This window comes from Cnephaeus nilssonii, assembly GCF_951640355.1.
Source record: "Cnephaeus nilssonii genome assembly, chromosome: 16".
In the NCBI taxonomy this organism is placed as follows: domain Eukaryota; kingdom Metazoa; phylum Chordata; class Mammalia; order Chiroptera; family Vespertilionidae; genus Cnephaeus; species Cnephaeus nilssonii.
In genome coordinates, this window is record NC_137087.1 from 22,189,534 (window position 1) to 22,205,040 (window position 15,507).

Here is a 15,507-nt window from a genome sequence, read left to right on the forward strand (position 1 = left end):
TTGAAATGACTCTAAACTCTTGTTTTTGCATGAAAGTTGCTATTTGAAGCCTCTGAGTTGATTTTTCACTCTGTATTTTCAAACCCTATATTTAGTTTTATAGGTGATTTAAAATTTTTCCATTTAGCAATGGACAGCTGAGTCAGAATAGTCAGGGCAACTGTTATATTTAGTGTTTCCTCGGTCCACCTGCTGAAGACTGACTGGGTGGCCACCGTGGCGGTAGTGCTCCAGAAGTGGCCCCAGGGAAGCTGGGGCGGGAGTGGGGGAAACACAGGCACACCGAACAGATAAAAAGAGGAAAGGAAATGACATCTTTAGTCAGCAGGAGCACAGAGCCTCTAGAATTAGCATCCTGTGCTGATATGAGCAGGGCAGGACGGGGGCACTTTAATATCTCTAGTCCTGCTAGGTTTCTCCTGGCCTCTTCTGCTTCTGCCCGCCTCTTGCCTATCTAATCTTACTGAGAGTGGGCACAGGGGTGAGTGAAGAGAGATTGTCGGAGATGGATCCCAGCGCTCAAGTGTAATGTTACCATTGATTGAAAAACGCCCTCCCAGCAACGTTGGCATCCCTTGGTAGACTGAGTTAGAGTGGGTTACACTAATGTAGGAAATATCTCAATGGCTTAATCTAATAAACTTTTATTTGCACTCATATTATTTGCTTAATTAGCACAGGTCAGGAGGGGGTTCTGTCCATTATGGCCCTGCAGGGGCCCAGGCCGATGTGCATTCTGGCACGCCGACATGTGGCCTCCATGGTCACTGTAGCAGTGGGAAAGAGTGTGTGAAAATTGCACTGGGTTTTGGCTCAGAAGGGATAGGTGTCAATTCTACTCACAGCCTAGCGACCAAAACTGGTTACACCCCACCGCTCTGATAGCAGGGGACCTGAGGAGTGTGGGGAGCTCATGCATATATGCTGTGAGCAGTAAACACAGCTGCCATACCTTGGGAAGACTTCTAGACCACTCTGATGGCTCCCCTTGGTGGCATTACTTGGGTACATTCATCACAGTCTGGGGACTCAGGGGTGCAGGCTCAAAAGCCTATCATGTGAATGTACCACACTACATGCAAATTCACATTAACCTAATGCAGTGGTCGGCAAACCGCGGCTCGCAAGCCACATGCGGCTCTTTGGCCCCTTGAGTGTGGCTCTTCCACAAAATACCACGGCCTGGGCAAGTCTTGTTTTGCTAAGGCATGTGAGAGTGAATTTTTGAAGAAGTGGTGTTAGAAGAGGTTTAAGTTTAAAAAATTTGGCTCTCAAAAGAAATTTCAATCGTTGTACTGTTGATATTTGGCTCTGTTGACTAATGAGTTTGCCGACCACTGACCTAGCGCATAAAGAATGATATGTAGAGCTAGAATACCAATTGTTTTTGTTGTTGTTAATCCTCAACTGAGGACATTTTTCCATTGATTTTTAGAGAGAGGGGAAGATAGGGGGAGAGACAGAAAGAGAGAAACATCGATGTGAGAGAGACACATTGATTGGTTGCCTCCCGCACGCACTCTGACCAGGGCCTGCAACCAAGGTACATGCCCTTGATCTGAATCGAACCCGGGACACTTCAGTCTGTGGGCAACGCTCTATCCACTGAGCCAAACTGGCTAGGGTTTTTTTTCTTTTCTTTTTTTTTTTTTTTGTAGAATACCAATTCTTAATTTTACAATGAGAAATGTAACCACAGAATGCTTTAGAGTGGAGCATTTTCTCCCCATGTGCATTTCTGTTTGGGAAGCCAAATTATAATCAGAAAGCTGCTTGGTGACTGTGGAGCTAAAACAAGGAGTCAGCAAAATGGACCTAAAAGGCAGATGCCATTAAGTTATGATCAGCTTTCCCCTTTCACAATGCATTAGAATGCCCTCATACTGCACTTCATTTACTTGAATTTAACTTAATATGCTCAAGGCAGGGCCAAATGTGATTATAGTGTTTAAATATATTTATTTATGAAACAAAAAAGGAAAAAAACCAAAAAATATCTTTTAAAAAAAGGCAGGAAACTTTTACTTTTGGAACAACCATGATCCCTAGTTCAAGACCACACTTTTATCTAGCACTCAAGAAAACAGCGATGCATTCCAGCACTGGAGAAACACTGGTATAACTGTCCACTATGTTTAATGGGTTATTTAAAGGACTTTCAAGGATGCTTTTGACAGCACCCAATTTTTGCCTCACACACCACGGTAGCCTGACTCCAAAATGCTCTCAATGACCCGCACCTTCCGCTGTGCCACCCCTTCCCACACTGCACCAGGGTTGGTCTGTGTGACCAACAGGATATTCGGAATGGTATGTCCCTTCTGAGATTAGGTATAAAAGACTATCTTCTGTTCTTGTCGACTTCGGTGTGTGTCTTTTTCTCTTTCCTTCTCTCATCACTTGCTCTGTGGGAAGGATCTGAGGTGCCTGCCCAACAGCCACATGAATGAGCTTGGAAGCAGATCCCCAGCTCATCAGGCCTCAGGTGCCCGCAGTCCTGCTGACGCCTGGACGGCAGCCTTGTGAGACCCTGTGTCGGAGGCACCCAGCTAAGCTGTGTCAGAACCCTGACCCACAGGAACCGAGAAAATAAATGTTTGTTGTTTTAAGTCACTAAGTTGTGAGGTGATTAATTTTGCAGCAACAGATAACTAATATGCATGCTATCTCTTTAATTTTATTATGAAAATTTCAAGCATACATCGAAGTAGAGAACCTCATATAATGAGCTCCCATGAACCTACCAGATTCAACAATTTTCAACTCATGGCCAATTACTTATATCTCAACCCACTTCCCCGGCCCCCTGGATTATTCCAAAGCAAATCTCACTCAGATATCTTAAGTTTTTTTCATTGCAAATATTTTAGTATTTAGCTCTAAAATATAAGGGCTCTTAAAAAAATAGTAGCCTCAATACCAGTTCACCTCTATGGAAGACAGACTCTTAAGGTGACCCCCTGATTCCTGCCTCCTCAAGTGCTTGTAACCAATCAAGTACAACAAAGATGATGGGGCACATGTGATTATATGGACATGATTATCTATATATATATAAAAGCCTAAGCGACCGGCTGGTAGCTATGATGTGCACTAACCACCAGGGGGAAGATGCTCGACACACAAGCATGGAAACACGGAACAGACTAATGAATCTCAGAGGGAAGCGGGGAGGGCTGGAAGAGATGAACCAAAGATCTTATATGCACACTAGAGGCCCAGTGCACGGATTTGTGCACCAGTGGGGTCCCTCGGCCTGGCCTGTGGGGATCAGGCCAAAACTGGCTCTCCGACATCCCCCAATGGGTCCTGGATTGCAAGAGGGCACAGGCCAGGCCGAGGGACCCCACTGGTGCACGAATTCATGCACCAGACCTCTAGTGTTACATAAGACTGTAGCACCGGTCTTGTTGGCATCTCCTTCTCCCTTGCTGGCTCTGAAGAAGCGAGGTCCCACGCTGGGGAACTCTCGAAGCAACTGCAGGTAGCCTTTGGGAGCTTAGGGCAGCCTCTGGTCGATAGCCAGCATGAAGACGAGGCCCTCAGCCCTGCGATAGCCAGGAACTGAATCCCACCAAACACCCGAGTGAGCTTGGAAGCAGCGCTTCCCCTCAGCTGAGTGTTCACATGAGACTGAGACCCCAGCCCACCCTGACACCTGACTGCAGCCTTGCAGAGGACCCGCTAAGCCAGGCCCGGTCTCCCGACCCACAGAAACCCATGTGAAATGTGTGGTTTTAAGCCACAGAGTGGGTGGTGATTGCTGGGCAGCAATGGAAAACTATTACAACGTTGAAAAATTAGCAACCAATGACTTAATATTATTGAGTATCCAGTTAATATTTCTACTTCCCTGGTTGTCTCACACATTTTTTACAGTATTTTTGTAAGACGCGGTGACTTTAGCCTGCCCTCGTGTGAGATGTGAGTCCACCGTATGTAACCTGCCTCAGCACAGGTCAGCCTCTCTCTCAGGTCCGACCTGGCTGGGCCCTCTTATCTCTCTGAGTAACCTTCCCCAGGGCCTCCACTGCTGGCCAGCCCTGTCTTTCCACTTTGACCAGAATACAGTCAAGCCATCCCATTCCTTTAATGTCGTCAGAAATTGCCAAATACTCCTGAGGTGGGGGCAGGGGGCAAAAGTGACCACCCTGGTCGAGAACCACTGCTTTTAGTTGGCCTTGTTTTTCTCTTCTCTGATTTTTTAAAAATACGTTAACTCTCAGAGGGCAGACTACTACTTTCCAGGTTCTATTCAAGTTGCTGTCACTCCCATGTGTTCTGAAAGTTAGGTGCCCAGTTAGGATCCGAATTCACAGCCTGTGGGGCAGACCCGCTGGTCAGCAATCTGACATGACTGGCAAACTGTACTTGGCTGTCTCCCGTGCATAAGACACCGCGCTGGAAGCTGGCAGGTGGAGAGCCGGGGAACAGGCTGCAAAGGAGATTGGAGAGGAGCTTACCGCGCTCTCAAGGGACTCTAAGTGGGGAGGCCAGGCCCATCCTTTCATGAAAAGACAATGAGCACTTGCACTGGCCAGTGATTAGGGCCTAGGCGTGGCAGAGACACTGAGAACTATGGCAGTCAGGGGAGCACTGAGGGCCGAGGCTTAGAAAGACTGGGGCACGAACAACGATTCCGGGATGAAGCACAGGCATGTCTGGGTGTTGTCTGTAGTTTCTACATCTAGGTTCTGTGTTAGGTTCTGTGGTGGCAGAGAGAGAAATAAAAGAAAGTAATTCTTCAATAATCTAGTTGAAGAGGTAGCGTGTAAACACAAGGCCAGAGAAATAATATTGAAAGATATTTTCATTGTTTTTTAACTATTAAAAAATACAGAAGGAACTTGGGAGTCATTCCCCGTGTATGAGAAAGGGTAGAACTGTGGTTCTCTAAGTGTGGTCCCCAGACAAGCAGCTTCCATACCACCAGGTGGGGGCTTGTTAGAAAAGCAAATTCTCAGCCCCCTCCCCGCCCCTTACTGAATCAGAAGTTCTGGAGGCAGGGATCAGAAACCTGGTTTTTAATAAACTCAGATGGTTCTGGTGTGTGCTTAAGTTGGAGAACCACTGGTGTCCAGGCCTCCAGATTTAGCCAGTGTTTTCTCCCAAGCAACAATTGTCTATGCAGCTCAATAACTTTTAAATGTGCATTCTCTCAAAACCTCCCTGACTGTACCAGTATACCTGCTGCTCAGTGCAGTTTTGGAGGAGCTGGAGTTTTCTGTTTGCTTCCAGTGCTGTTCGGCATAGAAAAATTAGCTGTGCTCAGGTGGGAGCTGTTCAGTAATGTGTTGGTAATAAACAGATTAGTTAATCAGCCATGATTTATTAATGATGAATTAATTATACCTGATTGTGCAGTTCTGCTAGCTAAATGGAGCTTTAAAGGAGTTATTTTATTAATCATCATGGTGCTAATTGCAGACACTTACAGAAGGATCACTAATTAAACATGCAACCATATGCAGAACAAGTTGGGCTGCTGAGACCTGCAAGAATAAGAAACACTGATTTTTAGGGGAGCTAAAACAAACTTTATTTTATGCAATATGAGGGAGTTGGCTTAGTAGCGTTAGTCATTCACTTCACATTAATATTGTAAATCTTTTCCCACGGGAATTGATCCCTGTATCAAACAGTGTGTAGCACTGTAGTGAGAGTCTGTTCAAGGGGAAGATTGCTCAGTCCTACTTTCTTTTTACACACATGCAAACTGCTCTCCTGAATCTTTGCTAAGCAGAGACCATTGATTGATGGGATGGGACTTAGAGCAGTCCTTGGTGCCAGAGAGCTTCAGGTGAGAGGGAGGTGGTGAACTCTCAGAGACCAGGCACACCCTCTGCATTGGACCACAGTAAGAGGCTTCACAGCTTTGTGCTGGGGGAGCAGAAAATGAAACTAGACTGTAAGACGCAGTGACTTTCAGTCAAAGGGGCATCGGGTAAACGCAAGGAGAGTTAAAGAACAGGAAAATGGTTTTCGATTTTTAGCTCAAATGGAAGCCATTTCATGATTTTGCTGTTGTTATATTTGTTTGGAGTTTGCAGCATCTGAACACCATCCTCCTAGCACCCTGGACCGGGAGGTTCTCATTGTGAGTGGTGAAGGAGGGAGGCAGTGCCCAACTCCCACCGAGGAAGCCGAAGTGGCACGGCGCTCCGCGGGCTTAGCCAAGTCAGAACGGACCTCCCGGGAGCCTGGACAGGTTCCGAGGAGGTGGCTGGAGGCCTGTGGTCCCTGCAGTGGCTGCTCCGTGAGCTGACCTAGGATCTGATGGTTGGAGAAGCTGCTCAGAATAATGGATGCAGGAATGTTTGTGTAATTTTGGTCTATTAGGTGGTACAGTCAAGTCTGTACGGCATGAGCATATACGGTAAATGTGTGATGAGGATGATAAGGATGATGGTGACGACAAACTTCAAGGTTGTCCTGATTTTTTTGGAACCCCCCATCCTGCACATTCCCTCGCCTGCTCATTGGATTAGGATTAATCATGTGATACAACTCGGGCTAATGAGACATGAGTAAGTTTTTAGTTCGGGGAGCCAAGTGAGGAAAAGAACCTGGGGTGGGGTAAGCCAGCTTTTGGCATGCATAGGTTTATTTAATCCCCCAGTTTTTGGCATATCCCTCCCTCCTATGTGCTTGGTGCTCCTGAGTCCAGAGATCTTCTGCTTCATATTCTCCAAAGAAAAAAATCTCCTGATTTTCCCAGAGCAGGGCGAGGGAATTGCCCAGTGTGTGAAATTTGGCACACATATATTTTAACATGTGTATACAATGTATATCTACCATCTAGATAAAGACAAAGAATATTTCCATCACCCCAGCAGGCACCTTCATTCCCTTCTCAGTAAAAAACAAACACAACTTCCTATCCCTCCTTCCATAAGGGAACCATTATTCTGTGACTTCTATCACCCTCAATTAGTTTCCTATTCTTGGATTTTTATAAATGGAATCACACAGTAGATAGTGTTTGGCTTCATTCATTCATCCTAACATTTTTGAGATTTATACCTGCTGTTAAGTTCTTTCTTTTTTTTTTCTCTCTCTCTATACAATAGTCTACTGTATAATTATGCTACAATTTGTTTATGCCTTCTCCAGTTGATGATCACTGAGGTTGTTTATGAAAACTGATGTGAACATTCTTATATGTCTTTTGGTAGACATAGACATTAATTTACCTTGGATAGCATATGTAGAAGTGTAACTGCTAAGTGAACTTTAGCACATGTCTAACTTTAAGAGATACTATCAAATGGTTTTCCTATATAGTTGAATGAATTTACACTTCCCTCAGTAATGTGTGGAAGTTCTTGCTCCACATCCTCACTATCCTGGACAGTATCAGTCTTTTAAATTTTAGCCATCTGGGGGGAGTGTGTAGTGACAAGCCACTGTAGTTTTAAATTGTACATCCCAGTGAGACCTGGTGTGGAATACCTCTTCACAGGCTTATTGGACCTTGGGAGATCTTCTGTAAAGGTGCCTAAGTTTTTGTCCACTTTGTAATTGGGTTGTGTTTTTTATTGATTTGTAAGGGTTTTTTAAAATATATTTTGGACATGAATCTTTTGTCAGATGTATGTATTACAAATATATTCTCCCAGAGTAGGCATGTTTATTCACTTTAAAAAATATATTTTTTAAATTGATTTCAGAGAGGAAGGGAGAGGGAGAGATAGAAACATCAATGATGAAAGAGAATCATTGATGGCTGCCTCCTGCACGCCCCCTACTGGGGGATCAAGCCCACAACCCAGGCATGTGCCCTTGACTGGAATCGAACCCGGGACCCTTCAGTCTGCAGGCCAACGCTCCATCCACTGAACCAAACCAGCTAGGGCTATTCACTTTCTTAATTATGTCTTTTGTTGACAGAAATTATTTTAATAAAGCCTAATTTATCAACTTTATCTTTCATATTATTTTTTTGTGTGTTAATCCTCACCCAAGGATATTTTTTCCATTAATTTTTAGAGAGATTGGAAGAGAATTAGGGAGGGGGATAGAGAAACATAAATGTGAGAGAGACACATAGACTGGTTGCCTCCTGCACGCACCCCAGCCAGGGCCAGGGATTGAACCTACAACCCAGGTACATGCCCTTGACTGGGAAACGAACCAATGACCTTTCAGTGCAAAGGCCAAGGCTCTAACAACTTAGAAACACCAGCTAGGCCCATAGTTAGTATTTTTTAGGTCCAGTTTAAGAAATCTTTTCCAACCTTAAGAATATTGAGATTTCTCTTATGCTTTCTTTTAGACAACGGATTATTTTACTTTTCATATAAAGATATATGATTTATCTCAATGAATTTTTATATATGGTGTAAGGATAAAGGTTCATTCTTTTTCCATACCGATAACAAATTGCCTCAGTACTGTGTATGGAAAAGAACCACTTTCCTCACTAAATTGCAGTAATGCCTGTATCTTAAATCAAATAACTATCTGTGTGGGTCTTCTTCTGGACTTTCTATTCTGTTCTACTGGTCTACTTCTCTATCTTCATATCAACACATTCTCTTAATTAATGTAACTTTATAGTCAATCTTCGTATCTAGAAATGTAAGTTGGCCAACTCTTGAGGATGATGTCTTCCAAATCCTGCAAGATTGCATTGAATCTATAGCTCAACCCGAGGAAAGCTGATTTCTTAATATTCAGACTTCCCTCCAAAGACAAGGGAAACAAAAACAAAAATGGGACAACATCACATTAAAAAACTTCTGCACAGCAAAGGAAACCATAAACAAAACAAAAAGTCAACCAACTGAACTGCAGAAGATATCTGTAAATTACACTTCTGAGAAGGGGCTAATAGCCAAAATATAAAAAGAACTCATACAACTCAACAACAACAAATAAACTGAACAAACTTATTTAAAATTAGGCAAAGGATCTAAATAGACATTTTTCCATGGAAGACATATAAATGGCCAACAGGCATGTGAAAAAATGTTCAACATCACCAATTATTAAGGAAATGTAAATCAAAACTATAAGATATCACTGCACACCTGTTAAAATGACTATTATAAAAAAGACAATGCTAGTAAACAACAAGCGTTGGCAAAGAGGTTGAGAAAAGGGAACCCTTGTACACTGTTGGTGGGAATGTAAATTAGTGCAGCCACTATGGAACACAGTATGGAGGTTCCTTTAAAAATTAAAAATAGAACTACCATATGGTCCAGCAATTCCTCTTCTTGGTATTTATCCAAAGAATATAAAAACATTAATTTGAAAAGATAAATGCATTCCTATGTTCATTGCAGCATTATTTACAATAGCCTATATGTGGGAAAAACACATTGTGTCCATTGACGAATAAATGGATAAACAAGATGTGGGATATAGGCAATATTTGATTATCTCTTTATGGCTGAGTAATCCTATATAATAAAAGCCTAATATGCTAAGTGTCCAGTCGTCCATTCAACCAATCAAAGCTTAATATGCTAATGATATGCTAAGGCCGCTCAACCGCTCCCTATGACATGCACTGACTACCAAGGGGCAGACACTCTGACCAGTAGGTTAGCTTGCGAGATGGGACTGAGCGAGATGGGCCGAACATGCCCTGGAGCCCTCCTGTGGTCCCTTCCTGGTCCTGATGGTGCACCAGTGGGGTCCCTCAGCCTGGCCTGCGCCCTCTTGCAATCTGGGACACCTCGGGGGATGTTGGAGAGCTGGTTTCGGCCTGATCCCACAGGCCAGGCCAAGGGACCCCACTGGTGCACGAATTCGTGCACTGGGCCTCTAGTATATAATATTGGTTCTTAAACCAATGTTACCTCAATAAAGTTAAAACAAATGAGCAAATGTGAGTCTTCCAATCAGTGAAAATGGATTATCATTCCATATATCTGTCTTCTTCAATTTCTCTTAGCAATATTTTATAATGTTCAGTGTAGAAGTCTTATACATCTTTCATTACATTTATTCCTAGGTTTGAGGGTGTTTTTGTTGCTAACATAAACAGTATTTTAAAAGTACATCTTCTTTAATTCTGAATATATAAGTACAAGTGGTTTTTATATTTGAACTTCTTTCCAGTGAGCTTTCTAAAATTTATTAATTCAGCCCAGCTGGCATGGCTCAGTGGTTGAGCATCAACCTATGAACCAGGAAGTCTTGGTTCAATTCCAGGTGAGGGCATATGCCCCAGTAGGGGGCATGCAGGAGGCAGCCAATCAATGATTCTCCCTCATCATTGATGTTTCTATCACTCCCTTCCTCTCTAAAATCAATAAAATTGTTTTAAAAATTTATTAATTTGAATAGTTGTAGATTCTTTTGAATTTTCTACATACCAAGCATGCCATCTATGATTGACAGACACTTTAGTTACTTCTTTCTTTCCAATCTTTTACCCTTTACTTCTTTATCTTGCTTTATTGCATTGTCTTGGACCACTGGTACAATACTTGAATAAAAATGGTGAGAATGAACATCTTTGTGTTGTTCCTAACTTTGGGAGAAAATGTTTGATACTTCACCATTGAATATGATGTTAATTATAGCTTTCTTACAGATACTTTATATCAGAATAAGGAATTTTCCTTCTATGCTTAGTTTGCTGAGATAAATCTATGGATTCTCTCCTTTATTTTGCTAGTGGGGTGAATTAACTTGATTTTATTTTTTATTTTTAAATACATTTTTATTGATTTCAGAGAGGAAGGGAGAGGAAGAGAGAGATAGAAACCTCAATGATGAGAGAGAATCATTGATTGGTTGCCTCCTGCATGGCCCCTACTTGGGATCGAGCTGAAACCCCAACATGTGCCCCAATGGGGAATCAAACTGCGACCTCTTGGTGAATTACCTTGATTTTGTAATGTTAAATAAACTTTTATTCCTGGAGTACATCCTAATTGGTGATAATTTTGATTACTTTAAAATATTGCTGGATTCTATTTGTTTCTATTTTGCTTAGAATTTTGAGTTTTTGTTCATAGGAGATATTGGTCTATAATTTTCCTTTCTTATGGCTTCATTAGATTGGTGACAAGTTTATATTGGCTTCATAAAATAAGTTGAGAAATAATCTCTCTTTTCCTATTCTCTGGAAGAGTTTGTGTAATATTGGTATTATTAATTACTTAAATGTTTGAAAGAAATCCCCAATGCAACTTCAGTGGATATTCTGGTGCCCAACCTAAATCTTCTTTTAGGGATAAAGCACCATCCTCCAGCTGTCCAAATACCTGACACTGACTGCTCAAAGCTGTGTCCCCCTCCGGGAATTACGTCCAGCTGCAGGGAACTGCCTTACCCACTGTAAGCCCCACCCGAGGGGCTAACATGGGAATACGGAGGCTTTGCCTCTTTCCTCAATGATCATCTCAGCTCTAGAGCATGGCTGAGGCCTCAGCTGCAACTGGATTGTGCATCCGTTTTTCCTTCTGCCCAATCCTGCCTTTCTCAGTTCCTTACAGGTGCATCTCTCAAGTGCATGCCATCTGCACCCAGCACTGTCTCCTAGCCACTGCTCTCACTTGGCCAAAGAATTGGCCAAGACCTGAGGGAAGTTTTCACACAACCTTCTTAGGTTCCTTTTTTATAGCAACCCTCCCCCCCGCCGCCCCGCAACCTTTAATACCAACTGACCTTTCAGCCTTGAACTCTGATGTGCACTTTTTCTAACCAGTGAGTTACCATTCTCTGCTGGCTCTACTCCCTGGCCCCATGTCTGGCCTAGAACACATCCTCTGGGAGAAAGCCTGGGTGAATGTGCAGCCTCCCCTCTCTCAGTGATCACAGCCCTGGACTGGTCACTGCTCAGTGTCTACAACACTAATTTTACATATTGTGTCCAGGTTTTAAGTTTTAAAACATTGTGTCTTTTTTTTACAGTAGGCGGTTAAGTCTGATACCAGTTATTCTATACTGGCCCAAACTGGGCATTCTATAACCACTTCTTAAACCACTTTCAACCAGTCCTGGTCTTTCGGCACCCTCACCTTATCTTCTCACACCACTACCCACCCCCAACTTTCAGGGGTAACTCGTGCTGCCAATTTCTGAGTCTTTTGAGGGTCCAATCATGTAAATTAAATTAATTCTTTTCTTTCCCTACTGCCAGTGTGGAATTTGATTCTCAATTCAGCTAAGTCACTGGATCATATGTTTTTAGCTTCTAAAATTGTATTGCTACTCCTCACTACTCTCTTGACTCTTTTGAACTATGCCTTTAAAAAAGATCTTTAGAGGAGGCTCAGGTACAACTTTCTTCGGTCGTCCCGAATCTGGGTTCATCCGACGCCAGCTGCCTCCACCATGCTGCTAAAGTTCGACCCGAACCAAATCTAAGTCGTATACCTGAGGTGCACCAGTGGGGAAGTGGGTGCCACGTCTGCCTTGGCCCCCAAGATCGGCCCCCTGGGCCTGTCTCCAAAAAAGGTTGGTGAGGACATCGCCCAAGCAACCGGTGATTGGAAGGGTCTGAGGGTTACAGTGAAACTGACCATTCAGAACAGACAGGCCCAGACTGAGGTAGTGCCTTCTGCCTCTGCCCTGATCATCAAAGCCCTCAAAGGACTGCCAAGAGACAGAAAGAAGCAAAAAAACATGAAGCACAGTGGAAATATCCCTTTTGATGAGATTGTCAGCATTGCCCGACAGATGTGGTGCCGATCTTTAGCTAGAGAACTCTCTGGAACCATTAAAGAGATCTTGGGGACTGCCCTCTCTGTGGGCTGCAATGTTGATGGCCGCCACCCTCATGACAGCATAGATGATATCAACAGTGGAGCAGTGGAATGTCTGGCTAGTTAAGAACTACAAAGGAAAAGGTTTCAATTAAAGATTATCTGACAACCAAAATATATATATATATCTATATCTTAACCACTTGACCCAGTAATTAAATTTTTATGTATGTACCCAAAATAGTTGAAAACAGTGACCCAAATACATACTTGTACACTAATGTTCAGTAGTATTATTCACAACAACCAAAAGGTGGAAACAACCCAATTATCCATCAACATATGAATGGATAAACCAAATTGGTATATACATACAATGGACTTCCATTTAATCATAGAAAATTAATGAAGTCCTGACACATGCTACAACATGGATGAATCTTGAAAACACTATGTTAAGTAAAATAAGCCAGACACAAAAGGACAAATATTGCATGGTTCTACTTATATGAAATATCTAGAAAATAGAAAAATTCAGAGACAGAAAGTAGATTAGAGGTTACCAAGAGCTGGGGGAAGAGAAGAATGGAGGGTTACTGCTTAATGGTGACAGAGTTTCTGACTGAGGGTGATGAAAGAGTTTTGAAAATAGGCGGTGGTAATGGTTGCTGTCTTAGCTGGGACTGCTATAGCAAATACCATAGTCTGGGAGCTTAAAGAACAGACACTTACTTTGCATTGTTCTGTAGGTTGGGAAGTCCAAGATCAAAGTGCCAGCATATTTATGACAATAATAGGAAGTCACATGATTTCACTTCTGCTACATGCTACTGGTTGAGGTATTTACCAAGGTCTGCCCAGGCTCACGGGGCAGGAACACAAATCTCACCTCTTGATGGAGGATTGTTAATGTCACATTGTAACAAGAGCATGTGAGATGGGATATATTTAACGGCAGCTATCTTTGGAGAAATACAATCTATCTACCACAAGAGTATTTGGGGGAATTTCCCATATTCTTGGGAAATTGGGGACATTAATGGTTAACAGGAACAAAAAAATACCTTCATTGAAAAGAAGGCGATTTGGTATAAATCCTGAATGTATGATTATAGAAGAAAGGCAACTCCAGTCATTGAACCATCATCAACAAACATAGAGATGTGCTTACAGACCACCACCAAAGACTTCTGAATGTTCTTAGACCACTGAACCGAAAGATACCTTCAAGGAACCTGGAACATTGAAGTGTCAGCTCTGAAAGACTTGGCAGGCTCTCGAGCTGACTGCACCGTGGACCAGCCTGGATTTGTCCACCCTCAGAGTGAGAGTGTTCCTTAACATAGAGTTCTCTGTCTTCATCTGTTTGGGCTGCTATAACAAAAATGCCATAGACTAGGTGGCTTATACCCAACAAGCATTTATTTCTCACTGTTCTGGAGGCTGGAAGTCGAAGATCAAGGCCCTGGCAGATTTGGTGTCTGGTGAGAGCCAAATTCCTGGTTCACAGGTGACTGTCTTCTTGTCCTCACGTGGTGGAAGGGCCGAGGGAGATCTTTAGGGTCTCTTTTATAAAGGCACTACGCCCATTCTTGAAGGCCCCACCCTCATGACCTAATCACCTCCCAAAGACCCCCACCTCCAAATACAATCACTTTGGAGAGTAGCTTCAACATATGAGTTTCGGGAAGACACACATAGTTAGTCAATACCACCTTTCTGGGAAATGCCTTGCAGTTGCCGCTTCCTGCTGCTGCCAAATACTTCTGGAGAGGCTAGAGTGGCCGTTCCCGGGGATGAGTGGTCTATGACTTTGTGCAAGAGCCGAATGAGGTTATCACAATACCTCTGGGCCAGGTTATTTTAAGTTACAATATCATCAACCAACTGGAGGCTCTTTCTAGCTGAAATCGTGATTTCAGCATAAAGAAAAGAAGAGGTAAGTTAAAAGTGAACACCTGTTCTTCTAAAATTGCTCCACTGCAGGTACCAGCCCTAGAGAGTTGGCAGATGGTTTTGTGTTTCTAAGCCTGACCTTAGCAGCCCTTCATCAATCTTGAGCTGATTGATTCTCGGGAAAGAGGAGACTCCGCTTCCCAGGGTACCCAAGACACCTTTGATTTAGTTACTACCTGAAGACCAATTAATTAGCCCACACTGGTTCTCCTAACAAAGCTAGGAATCACTGGGCACAGCCCGGCGGGGGCAGCTTTTCACCAGCTCATTAATTACGGTCACCGCGGACATGGGTAGTCCTAAAACACAAGGATAAAAGCAGCTTTCTGCTCCAGGGAGGACTGGTGATCGCCATGGCCTGCAGCTACCCTGCGCTGTGATTCCTGCAGACAAAGGGCCCCCATCCTTGTTATTATTTGGTTAATCCTCACTGGAGGGTATTTTCCCATTGACTTTTAGAAAGAGTGGAAGGGAGGGGGAGAGACAGAGAGAGAGAAACATCTATGTGAGAGGGACACCTCCATTGATTGCCTCCTGCATGGACCCTGACCAGGGCCCGGGATCGAGCCTGCAACTAAGTTATGTACATGCCCTTGACCGGAATTGAACCCTGGACCCTTCAGTCCACAGCCGATGCTCTAGCCACTGAGTCAAACCAGCCAGGGCAAGGGGCCCCCATCTTTAAAAAAATCTCCATCTATAGCATTGAAACCACCAATTGCGTCTTCCCTTTAACTTCACTCAGGCTGCCAAGGAGAGCTCATTAGCAATGAGAGAATTGCCCCTTCACTACCAGGTACTTTATTTTTTAAATTTAGGAGGTTTTACTTAAGTTATTTTTCTTTTTAAGTCAAATGGGATTTTTTTTTTATGACAGAGAATT

The 15,507-nt window shown here is 43.2% G+C and overlaps 1 pseudogene across 1 annotated transcript; it reads left to right on the top strand.

Annotated features, from left to right (window-relative positions):
• Positions 1–12,297: 12,297 nt before the first annotated feature.
• Positions 12,298–12,795, top strand: LOC307112980 (large ribosomal subunit protein uL11-like; annotated as a pseudogene). Its single transcript has one exon. The product of its transcript is annotated as a large ribosomal subunit protein uL11-like (transcript).
• The last annotated feature ends 2,712 nt before the right edge of the window (positions 12,796–15,507 follow it).